Genomic DNA, 13,864 nt, shown 5'->3' on the forward strand with positions numbered 1-13,864 from the left:
AGTCTATTGATATTTGTAATGTTTGATGAGGATAATAACTCTTTGACTAATTTAGAAAATTGTGGAAGTTGATTAAGCATGTTTAGCTTAGGATAGTTGTTTGAAAATTGATTCCTAAAAGTAAGAACAACTCAAATATCAATGCAAGTAAGTCTGTAGTAAGATTCTTTTAATGCATTTGGAATTTCTTGAACCTAAATTCAATAATTTGGTTATAAATGATAAGGAATACCTTAGCAATAGTTTTACACTCCGATGTTTGAAACTATTGAGTAGGTTAGTAATGCTTTGTTTGCTCCATCATATTATTGATCAGAAAAATGAGTTCAAATAAGAGTGATTAAAAAAGCAATTTATAATAATTTAGGGACACTCCACTCTAGTAATAGGCTAATTAGCTAAGGAGGTAGTTGTTTGCTCCATCCATCTATTTAGTTAAAAGCCTTAGCTTCATGATTAAAATACATTCAAATTGTGGTATGATATACTACCTGGTAATCTAGTGTATGCTCCATTGAGACTGTCAAGAAATCATGTCAAAAGATAAATTCCCTATAGAAAATAATATTTGTGATTAAAATTTTTAACTGACTGAATAAGTGAGAATAGTGAAATTGAGTTTAGAGGAAAGATATTGTAAATATATTAGGAGAGGTTTTCTATAGTCAGAATTGCATAATTATTTAGGATCTTTTATCTTTAGGAAATATTTTCTGCACTTCATTTGCTAAACAAGCCTATAAAACTCGAACAATTTTTTTAGAAGACTACTGAGAATAGAGGTATTAAATATACTTCACATGGTTAAACAGTGCAAATGGTAATTATGTATTTTGAAAAATATTCATGCATTCATGCATACTCATATACATATTGGGGAAGAAAGGTGTTGTTTATATGTTTTGGATGTCCAAAATGATTGCATGTTTTTTTTTTACATATATATACTTTTTAATTTTAGTATTTTTTTAAAAAAATATATTTTTTAACTCATGAAATTCCAATGACCCAAATATTCTTCTAGCAGTATGAAATGATGCATTTTAAATTCTTTTATTTATTTCTTCAAAATTTTAGAATTCCCTGCTCAAACACACTCTTATGGTTTCTAAGTAGCTAAGTACCATAATTATCACTCCACCTGTTTCACATGTAATTTGATAGTTTGTAACACCCCGAACCCGAGACCGACACCGGAGTCGGACACGAGATGTTAACAAACTTTAAAAAATTTTTCCAGACACTGCCCAGTCTGAGTACTAGTCGCTTCAAAATTCATATCTTGAGTTTCACAACTCGAAAATAAGTTTTGTGATTTTTCCATGAAAATAGACTCATGTCCCCACCTATGTATTTTTTTCTAGAATTTTTGGTCGGGCCAATTAGTACAGTTTATTAGTCAAAGTCTCCCATGTTACAGGGGTCGACTACACTGACCTTTTCCCATTACAACTTGGATATCTCTCTGCACAGAGCTTCAATACTGATGCCGTTTGTTTCTATGGAAACTAGACTCAGAGAGGAATCCATACATATATGGTATAACCCCTAATTATCTCTGGTAAATTTATAGTGAATTTCCAAAGTCGGAACAGGGAATCCAGAAACTGTTCTGGCCCTGTTCCACAAGAACCTGAATATCTCTTACTGTACTGTTCATATGATTGTTTCGTTACTTTCATATGAAAGTAGATTCATCAAGGTTCGATTACATAATTTATTCACTATTTAATTCCACTCCTACGAATTCTTGTGATTTTTCCAATCCACACCACTGCTGCTGTCAGCCTCGGTTTTCAAAGTAAACCTTACCTATTTTCGGGGTTTCATGGACCAACTAGGGCCTTGTCATACATATGCCCACATATGATCATACTTAGCCATTCCAATGGCTGATCATTTGCTCAACACTTCCATTCCAACTATAGTTACATCATGAAACCATCTATACATTCATAAACACGAATGGTCTAATGCCATACTCCACTTCTACAAGCCATTTTCGCATGGCTGTACACTTATACATTTCATAAAGTACTCGAACACAACAATGGGTAGTCCTATACATGCCATATCAAAATTCAACCAAAATAGTACCCAAAAGAGCCTTTGATAGTGTGGGCGACTTCGACTTCAAGATCCCGAGTCCGATAGCTGGAGAACCAAAAATCTATAAAACAGAGGAGCAGTGTAACGAGTAAGCAATTTATGCTTAGTAAGTTTTGAGCAAGGAATTCCAGCATAAACAAAGAATAACACACATTTAGCTAAACGGAATATTTCACAATACGCAATTTACCGATATCAAACTTGCTTCACAACATTAACAACCCTTATGTACATACACAATAGACTAACTTAGCCGAAGGCCGGTAGCTCGTTTATCAACTGAGCGAACATTTATTTGTAAGGGCTCGATTAAATTCAACACATACGTAACATATCCCCATATTGGGATGTTTTTCGAGTATTCGCTGGAATTTTACAGCAAGCTCATTCATTACCAAATCACGTACCTTCGGGATTTAACCGGATATAGCTCCTCGTTCAAATGCCTTCGGGACATAGCCCGGTTTTAGTAACTCACACAATGCCTTCGGGACATAACCCGGATTTAATAACTCGCACGAATGCCTTCGGGACTTAACCCGGATTTAGTATCTCGCACAAAGGCCTTCGGATCTTAGTCCGGATATATTCACTTAGCACAAAGCCTTCGGGACTTAGCCCGGACAGCATTCAATTAATCATGCACATCTAACAATAATTCATGGCACATTCATATTTCATTTTCATTTGCGAAACTCAAACACAAGGCACATATCGTCCTTGCACATTCGGCTCAATAGCCACACATAGAGCATGATTTAATCACATCGTAATTTAAGCTCTCTTACTCAAGAACTTACCTCGGGTGTTGTCGAACGATTCCGCTAGCTATTCAACCACTTTTTCCTTCCCTTTATCGGATTTATTTCCCCTTTGCTCTTGAGCTTAATTAAACAAATAAATTGATTTCATCATTTAGGCATCAAAAAGATGAACACAAGGCACTTAGCCCATATTTATACATTAGACATTAAAGTCTCATACATGCAAAAATCATGCATCAACACAACATATTAGCTAATTTCTTTCCCCTTGGCCGAATATGCATGTCTATTTTTGGGGTCGATTTCAACACTTAATACACACATATACACACTAGTAAAGCATCCTCCCCCTTTTCATCAATTTAACACATGCATTGCTCATTAACATGCAAAGTTACATTCGGCCTTAGCACACATCTTGCTAGCCGATTCTTCTCCATTTAGCAACCAATGCACATATGTGCTCACACAAAAATGCTAAAAAGGAGGTTCAAGAATCATCAAGCCATCATCACATGCATCATTAACAAGCTTCATATTTTGCATGCAATGGCATTAACACAACCTCCACCTAGGCCGAATCTTAACTCATCCTCATGCCTCATCACCACAACATCAAACACCAACCAAGAATGATGCATCCATGGTCAAGTGCCATTTCCATCACATAGCAAGATTTAGACCATGGGCTAGGTAAAACTCAAGCTAACAACTAAAACATGGATGCATCTCATGGAACATCATCAAACATACCTTAGCCTAGCTACATGCATGGCCGAATCTCTTCACCTTTCTTCTTCTTTCCTCCTTAAAATTTTTGGCCAAGGATGAACCAAAGGATGAGAAATTTTTTTCTTTGTTTTTCTTTCTAATTTAGGCTAAATGAAGGTGAGAAAAGGATGAACAAAGATCTTCTCCTCTCTTTTCTTTAGCTCACGGCAATGGGGGGGGGAAAGAATCAACTACACACTTTTTTTTTGTGTATTCATCATACTCCTTTTCATTATTTAATTTCCATGCCTATTATTTTATTTTTTTCCACCCATGATGCACCAACAAAACATGTCTATGACATGTCTTGGCCATCAAACTTGGTCTACCATGCTTGTCATGGCCGGCCACTACTAGTAGGGGGGAATTTGACATGCAAGTCCCCCTTTGTCCACTTGCACTAATAGGTCCTCACACATTGACCTATCACATTTTAGAATTTTCTCACATAAGTCCTATTGACTAAATTCACATGAAATCAACCAAATTGAAGCTTGAAATTTTCACACATTCATAATTACATATTCTAGACAATAAGTATCACATTCAAACATTTCAGTGACTCGGTTTAGCGGTCCCGAAACCACTTCCCGACTAGGGTCAACTTTGGGCTGTCACATAGTTCCCGTTTTAGCAGTCCATTATTTTGTGTATGCATTCACTGGATTATTGCCATATTTTAACTTTCATGGCTATGTATTTGATTATTGTTTTGATTTCCAAAAATGTTGGTGTTGGATGATATGTTGAGTTTAATTTCCTTTTGTTTTTGTCTTTACTAGGGAATTCTTTTGTATCTAAGCCCATTAATTGTAGAACCTTGATGATATTGGGTTTGTATCTCACCATGCGTCCTTTTACGAAGATGAGTTTTTTCACTGACAAAAAGGAGGTTCAGAAATCTACAACTGCCTTAGGATATGTTCCACATGTGCGTTCCATTTCTTTGCTTAATATTAAATTAACCTTTACTACTGAATTTGTTTTTTGATAGTGCTCTAGCTGAAATCTTTTATTGCTCGAAGAATGAAAATGATGTCGTTATTTTATATTGCTATGATCCAAGCATAGTTTTTATAGCTTGCTTCCCTTGCAGAGGCAATAGTTTTAATTTACCTAATTATTCTTTCTTTCTCCTTGTTCCCTTGTTTGCATTTTGCAGGCTGTTTCACTAATTGCTTCATATTTACAAGTTCCCTTGCGTTATCCTTTGCGCTTGGGTGGTTCCTGCTCTTATGTCAATGACAATATACCTCCAGCAGGGCCTAGAACTTTGGATTGATCATGGAAAACACCACTTTCTGCAACTGTGAAACCTGTAGAATTTCCATTGTTTTTAAAAGGTCAAGACACAATAAGAGCAGCTTACGCTATATTCTTGTTAAACAAGGTGAGTTTTCACGTCCTACCATTTCTTTTGGTGAACTGTTTTCATTTTTCATGTTTTTTATGTACGTTATTTGATTACAACTACAGTTACTATTCTATAAGATGTTGTTCATCCACAGCTTGGAAAAAGTGTGCTTATTTGTCCTTTAGCAAAGTAATGATTGAACTTTTGCCTTTCCCTTATTGGAACTTTCTCTTGACCTGTTTCCTTATTTTGAAAAATTCTATTCCAATGTTTTTTTGTTTTTCCCTCTCCCTCTAATGTCTTACTCACCTTTCTCTCAGTTAAAGCTAGCTCTTTAATCTGCTCTCTTTGTTTATGCTCCTAGGGAACCTCTCTCTGTTTAAGGGCAGCTCTCTTCTTTCGACTTCGACATAACCATAATTAAAAGTTAAAATAGTGTTTTTTCTTTTATTTAATGTTTCAAATGTCAATCCTTATTTTTTTCCTTAGCTTAGGATACTAAGCGTGGTCTTGTTTGTGGCCTCAGCTTGACCGGAAGGGTCCTAAAAAAATTAGTAATCCTAAACTCTGGTTGCATATATTCCCCCGGTTCGGGTACTGTTATCTAAGACTACAGGTTATTATTTGTTACTTCTATTATTGGGGAAGAAAGGTGTTGTTTGTGGTTGGCAGTAAGTGTAGGATGAAGAAAACAAGAGAAAAAAGATAGGAAAATGAAGGAAGTGAAATATTTCCATGACAAAATGTTGGTTAGATTGCCAACATGAATACCATGGAATTTTCAAGAAGATAATGCAGCACTCAGTCCACGTCACTCTCAGGAAAATGTATTTGTACCAGATAAACCACCCTGAAAAATAGGAAGCAAAAAATGTGTGCTAAGAATGAAGGACTTACCCTATAAAAAAGAGAAGGGAAAAGAAAAAGAGAGAGGATTGGGAGAGAGAAATAAAGAGAATGGTTTTTATCTCTTTGCATTGGACTCTTATAAATTTTTAAAGGAAGAGAGAAGATGGTAGCAACTTACAAAGCAAAAGAATTACAGACGCACGAAAGGGGAAGATAAATCTACCTTGGCTTTTGCATCGAATCACATTATTAGAATGAAAGCTAGAATAACGAAAGCTTCCTACAATTATGCCTTTATTTTTCAATTTCAACTTGTGATTCATGAATTAAAAAATGATGTTGAATGGTTTTATTATGGATTCCATTGTTCAACCCATAAGCTAATTTTCATTGGGCTGGAATTGTTTTGGGTGAATTTTTGTTTTCTATAATGACCATAGTTTGATTTTGAGTTGAATCCTGTTTCTTTTGATTTGTGATTATTTTTAATGCATGCTTGCAAGCAAGCTCTAGGTGTAGATGACTATGTAGCATGTTACTAGATATGATTTAATTCTGAAAAGATTAATTAGATCAGATTATAATTGGTTGATGTAGGCAAGTATTTGAAAGAATATTTGCAGCATTCTAGACATAGAAGTTGCAATCTGTACAGGGAAAGGGAGAAAAGTTTGGAAATCATTCTTGAGTTCTGTAGACATACAAAAGCTCAAAATTATAGCTCAAAGTCTGGCTTTCGAAAGAAGTAGACTACAATGATGATTCCCTAAGTAGTAGAATGGTCAAGATAATGCCATGGCATTATTATGATATAGAAATAAACCCAAATATCTCCAACCTTTATCATTCAACAATACAAACTCTTTCCCACTTATTCTTTGAGAATTGCCACATCATTTTAATTGCCTTAGCATAATTTTAGTAATAATTGATTTTCTTAATCATTTTTTACATTTCTTTATCAATTAAACACCTATTCCTTTTGCTCAGTTTAATTAGCCAGTTTCATAGTAATAGCATAACCAACTATTTTAGTTAATTTAGATCTCTATGGAGACAATACTCACTCATCACGTTATTACTTGATCCGACGTGTATACTTGCACATTCACATTATACATTCATACGTAATAGTCATGGCTCTTTTTTTGGGGATTGTATCTTCATTCGCTTGAATAGGGACATTCACCCATTGACAAAGTGCCGTAATGAGTGATGAAAAATTTAAGGTATTAGAATTCTTTTGGGAGCAGCAGTGGACTTCTCTAAAGATAAATTTTCCAACATTTATCTTTTGTCTAGTCATAATTTAGTGCAATAATAGCAGGTGTTCTTTTGAAATAGTTGAGTTGTGAGTAGAAGGGATAAGACGAGTTTTATGGAAATGATACCACACCCTACATTGAGGCTTCAACGATACACGGTCAATGGTGTAGCCTTCATTTTAAGAAACTATCCACTTTGTTCCTCTACACATAAATATGTCAGAAATTGGTTACGTCATTTAGTTTTCATGGTCTTGACAAATTAAGAGTGTTCAATAAGGCCTTCAGATAACCCATATTGTACATTTATTGAGTCTTCATCGAATAGCACTGAGACAGTGCACACATATATAAAAGCATTATCAAGAGAGGTGAGACGAGCATAAAATTCTTTCACTACCTTGGTGAGGACGTCATCAGGGTGGATATAAAAGATTTGCCACCCCTGTTTCTCCACGACAGATGAGATGGCTTCAGAGTAGCCCATAAAGGGGGCATCTTAGAAAAGGAAACTCTTTTTCATACAAAATGGCCTCTTTGATATGTTTTGGTTATACTTTTATTCCATGATTTTGCTAAAGAATGTCCGTGGAGGCACAAAACTAGAAGAAGATGATGCTTGTCAAGCCATTTGAGTGTGAGTAAAATAGAAAAAATGAGATTTTTAGATTTATAGTGTTATAAGGGTCCTAAAGTGACTCCAAAACTATTCTTAAACATTTCATATGCATAAAAATATGTAGTGTGAGTAAAATGCTTGGAATGCATGAAGAAAAAATATGTTTAAAAAATGACTAAGTTGATACCACTTCTCTTATATGTAGAAGGAAATGCAGTCAAAATACGTCAGTTTTTCACATGAAACTCCCCCTACCTTTTTGTATATAAAAGCCATGAAATCTATACTCAACAAAATTTTTGCAATAAAATAATCGAATATGGTACTAGAAGATTTTAATCCAAAATCAAGGTAAAGTTGTTAAACCTAGTTCTCCCCTAAGTGTCCAAAATCTTACTTTGTCAATGGTTTTGTAAAAATGTCAGCTAATTGGTTTAAGTTGTCTATATACTCTAGAACTATTTCACCCTTTTGGACATAATCTCTAATGAAATGATATCTAATTTCAATATGTTTACTTCTAGAATGTTGGATGTGATTTTTAGTAAGACAAATAGCACTAGTATTGTCACACTTGATAGGAATGGTATTTACATCAATTCCATAGTCCGTAAGTTTTTGTTTCATCCATAAAATTTGAACACAACAACTACCGACATAAATATATTTCGCTTCGATGGTGGATCATGAAAATAGCATGTTCCCTAAAAAATGACAAGGACCGGAGGTACTTTAACTATCTAACGTGCAACCTCTAAAATTCAGATTCGAGTAAGTAGGCAAGCTAAAGGATGAGTCTCTAGAGTACCAAAGACCTAAATTCGAAGTAGCTCTAAGGTATCCAAAGATTCTCTTAAAGGCTTGTAAATGTGATTCCTTAGGACAATATTGATACCTAGTACACAAGCATACACTAGATATAATGCCGGGTCTACTTGAAGTAAGATAAAGCAAAGAATCAATCATTGACCTATATAATTTTAAATCGACACATTTACCTCCCTCATCTTTGTCAAGTTTTGTAGAAAAACTCATTGGAGTAGCTTGTGGTTTGAGAGTGTCCATCCCAAACTTTTTTGCTGTGTCCCTTGTGTACTTAGCTTCATTGACAAAGATACAATCCTTTCTTTACTTGATTTGGAGACCCAAGAAGAAATTTAGTTCTCCCATCATGCTCATCTCAAACTCACCTTGCATTAGCTTAGAAAATTCTTGACAAAGAATATCATTACCTGAACCAAAAATAATATCATTAACATACATTTGAACTACGAATAGATCTTTATCTTTTCTTTTAGTAAAAAGTGTTGTGTCAACCTTCCCTTTGCAAAAATATTTTTCAATAACAAAATTTGATAATCTTTCATACCAAGCTCTAGCAGCTTGTTTCAACCCACATAATGCTTTTCAAAGTTTGATAACATGGTTTGGAAATTTTGGATCTTTAATACCGGGTGGTTTTTCAACATACACTTCTTCATTTATAAAATCATAGAAAAACACTTTTTACTTCCATTTGTTATAATTTAAAATTATTAAAGTATGCAAAAGCTAAGAGCATTCTAGTGGCTTCCATCCTAGCTACGGGAGCATATGTTTCATCATAATCTATTCATTCATCTTAAGTGTAACCTTGAGCAACAAGTCTAGCCTTGTTCCTCAGTATGTTACCACTCTCATCTAGTTTGTTCCTAAAAACCCATTTAGTACCTATAGTAGATTTATCACTAGGTCTATCAACTAGGGTCCATACTTTACTTCTCTTAAATTGATTTAACTCGTCTTGCCCGACCAATATCCAATATTATCATTTAATGCTTATTTGATACTTTTAAGCTCAATGCATGAGATAAATGCAACATACTTACAAGTATTTCTAAGGGAAGATGTAACACCCCGAACCCGAGTCCGACACCGGAGTCGAACACGAGGTGTTAACAAACTTTGAAAAAATTCCAGACACTGCCCAATCTGTGTACTAGTCGCTTTAAAAATCATATCTTGAGCGTCACAACTCAAAAATCAGTTTCGTGATTTTTCCCTGAAACTAAACTCATATGCCCATCTACATATTTTTTTCTAGAATTTTTGATCGGGCCAATTAGTACAGTTTATTAGTTAAATTCTCCCATGTTACAGGAATCGACTACCCTGACCTTTGCGCATTACGACTTGGATATCTCCTTGTACAGGGCTCCAATACTGATGCCGTTTATTTCTATAGAAACTAGACTCAGAGAGGAATCTATAAATATATGGTATGACTTCTAATTATCTCTGTTTAATTTATAATCAATTTCCAAAGTCGGAACAAGGAATCCAGAACCCGTTCTGGCCCTGTCTCACGAGAACCTGAATATCTCTTAACATACTATCCATATGATTGTTTCGTTACTTTCCTATGAAAGTAGATTCATCAAGGTTTGTTTACATAATTTATTCACTATTTAATTCCCTTCCTACTATTTTTAGTGATTTTCCAAATCTACATCACTGCTGCTGTCAGCATCTGCCTTTAAGGTAGACTTTACCTATTTCATGGTTTCCATGATTCAACTAGCCCTTTTTGCATAAATAGCACAATTTATGATAGTGATTAACCATTCCCATGGCTAATCCTTGTCAAGCATATCCACACCGAATGATTATAACATTGTACTCAAACACTTATAATCCATTTTCGCATGGCTATCCAAAATTATACAAGTCCAAAGGGTCCACGACCCACAACAAACGGGTAGTCCTATACATGCCATTTCGAAGTTCGACCAAAATTGTACCAAAAGGGGGCTTTGATAGTGTGGGCGACTTTGACCTCAAGATCCCGAGTCCGATAGCTGGAGAACCAGAAATCTATAAAACAGAGGAGCAATGGAACGAAGTAAGCAATTTATGCTTAGTAAGTTTTGAGCAAGGAATTCCAGCATAACGAAAGAATAGCACACATTTAGCTAAACGGAATATTTCATAATACACAATTTTCCGATATCAAACTTACTTCACAACGTTAACCCTTATGTACATACACAAAAGACCAACTTAGCCGAAGGCCGGTAGCTCGTTCATCAACTGAGCGAATATTTATTTGTAAGGGCTCGATTAAATTCAACACATACGTAACATATCCCAATATTGGGATGTTTTTCGAGTATTAGCTGAAATTTTACAGCAAGCTCATTCATTACCAAAATCACGTACCTTCGGAATTTAACCGGATATAGCTCCTCGTTCAAGTGCCTTCAGGACATAGCCCGGTTATAGTAACTCATACAATGCCTTCGGGACTTAACCCGGATTTTAAAACTCGCACGAATGCCTTCGGGACTTAACCCGGAATTAGTATCTCGCACAAAGGCCTTCGGGACTTAACCCGGAATTAATAACTCGCACAAATGCCTTCGGATCTTAGTCCGGATATAGTCACTTAGCACAAAGCCTTCGGGACTTAGCCCGGACAGCATTCAATTAATCATGCACATCTAACAATAATTCATGGCACATTCGTATTTCATTTTCATTTGCAAAACTCAAACACAAGGCACATATCATCCTTGCACATTCGGCTCAATAGCCACACATAGAGCATGATTTTCATTTGCTTAAAACATGATTTAATCACATCGTAATTTAAGCTCTCTTACTCAAGAACTTACCTCGGGTGTTGTCGAACGATTCCGCTAACTATTCGACCACTTTTTCCTTCCCTTTATCGGATCTATTTCCCCTTTGCTCTTGAGCTTAATTAAACAAATAAATTGATTTCATCATTTAGGCATCGAAAAGATGAACACAAGGCACTTAGCCCATATTTATACATTAGACATTAAAGTCACATACATGTGAAATCATGCATCAACACAACATATTAGCTAATTTTTCCCCCTTGGCCGAATATGCATGTCTATTTTTGGGGTCGATTTCAACACTTAATACACACATATACACACTAGTAAAGCATCCTCCCCCTTTCCATCAATTTAACACATGCATTGCTCATTAACATGCAAAGTTACATTCGGCCTTAGCACACAACTTGCTAGCCGATTCTTCTCCATTTAGCAACCAATGCACATATGTGCTCACACAAAAATGCTAAAAAGGAGGTTCAAGAATCATCAAGTCATCATCACATGCATCATTAACAAGCTTCATATTTAGCATGCAATGGCATTAACACAACCTCTACCTAGGTCGAATCTTAACTCATCCTCATGTCTCATCACCACCACATCAAACATCAACCAAGAATGATGCATCCATGGTCAAGTGTCATTTCCATCACATAGCAAGATTTAGACCATGGGCTAGGTAGAACTCAAGCTAACAACTAAAACATGCATGCATCTCATGGAACATCATCAAACATACCTTAGCCTAGCTACATGCATGGCCGAACCTCTTCACCTTTCTTCTTCCTTCCTCCTTAAAATTATTGGCCAAGGATGAACCAAAGGATGAGAAATTTTTTTTCTTTGTTTTTCTTTCTAGTTTCGGCAAGTATGAAGATGAGAAAAGGATGAACAAAAATTCTCTCCTTGCTTTTCTTTAGCCCACGGCAATGGGGGGGACAAACAACTACACACACATTTTTTTTTTGTATTCACCATACTCCTTTTCATTATTTTATGCCCATGCCCCTTATTTTATTTGTTTTATCCCAACATTTTATGACACAAATTAACATATTTTATTTGTGCCATACTTATGCCATAATTTCCATAAAAAAAATTGCACAATTGCTCATCATGCCCATCATGGCCGGCCACCTTGTTTTAAGGTGGGAAATTTGACATGCAAATCCACCTATTTCATACTATAAGTTATTTGGCCACTACAAATTAGCCTATAGCATTTGCAAAAATTTTCACATGAGTCACATTTCAAAATTTCACTCACAATTGGCAAAATCAAAGCATGAAATTTTCACACATGCACTTTCACATGAAATAAACATAGGATATAACATCTAATTATTATTGTGACTCGGTTTAGCGGTCCCGAAACCACTTCCCGACTAGGGTCAATTTTGGGCTGTCACAGAAGATCTAGTAATTACCCTTTGGGATGGTTCTCCCAAAATCATACCATCCTTCACATTGTTGAACACTCTTGGATGAGTGACTTCCCTTTCCTCAATTGAAAGTTCTTCTAGAGCATCTTGGTTTGTTCCTGAATTTTGTCATTTGATGATTGATAATCTTTATTTAAAAATTCTGCATCATCATCATCAACACAAAAATCCTTTTTAGAAGGAGCATTAGAGTCATACAAATAACATGTATAAACTCTTCTACTACTAAAGTGCTTTTGTTAAAGACTCGATAAGCTTTAGAATTTAAAGAATAACCAAGAAAATTTCCCACACTTTTTACATCAAATTCACCAAAATTACCTTTCCTATTGTTTAAAACAAAACATTTGCATTAAAAGGGATGAAAATAGCTAACGGTAGGCTTTTTGTTTTTGAAAAGTTCAGATGGAGTTTTCTTAAAATAGGCCTAATCATCACTCTATTAACCACATAGCAAGCGGTGTTTGTGGCTTCCACCCAAAAATATTTTGGTAAATTATTTTCACAAAGCATGATTCTAGCCATTTCCTCTAATGTTCTATTTTTCCTCTCAACAACTCCATTTTGTTGAGAGGTTCTAACTGCAAAAAATTATGGCTAATTCCATTTGAGATACAAAAATTTTCAAAACAAAGATTTAGAAATTTGGTTCCATGGTCACTTCTAATACTACTGGTAGAGTAACATTTTTCATTTTGGTAAATTTTTGAAAATGTGATGAACTTTTCTAAAGCTTCATCTTTAGTACTTAAGAAAAGAACCAAAGTAAATCTAGAATAATCATCAACAAGCCCAAAAGCATATTGTTTTCAACCCAAGCTAGATGTCCTAAATGGACAAAACAAGTTTATGTGAATTAGTTGAATAGCTCTACTAGTTGATACATCATTAATAGGTTTAAAAGAAACTCTTTTATGTTTACCCTTAATACATGCATCACGAACATTATTCACATCAAAGTCAATTTTAGGTAATCCTCGTACTAAGTCATTTTTTAACTAATTTATGCAATATTCATGCTAGCATGTCCTATTTTTCTATGCCATAACGAATAGCTATTCT

Source organism: Gossypium hirsutum, chromosome A12, assembly GCF_007990345.1.
Source record: "Gossypium hirsutum isolate 1008001.06 chromosome A12, Gossypium_hirsutum_v2.1, whole genome shotgun sequence".
Lineage (NCBI taxonomy): Eukaryota > Viridiplantae > Streptophyta > Magnoliopsida > Malvales > Malvaceae > Gossypium > Gossypium hirsutum.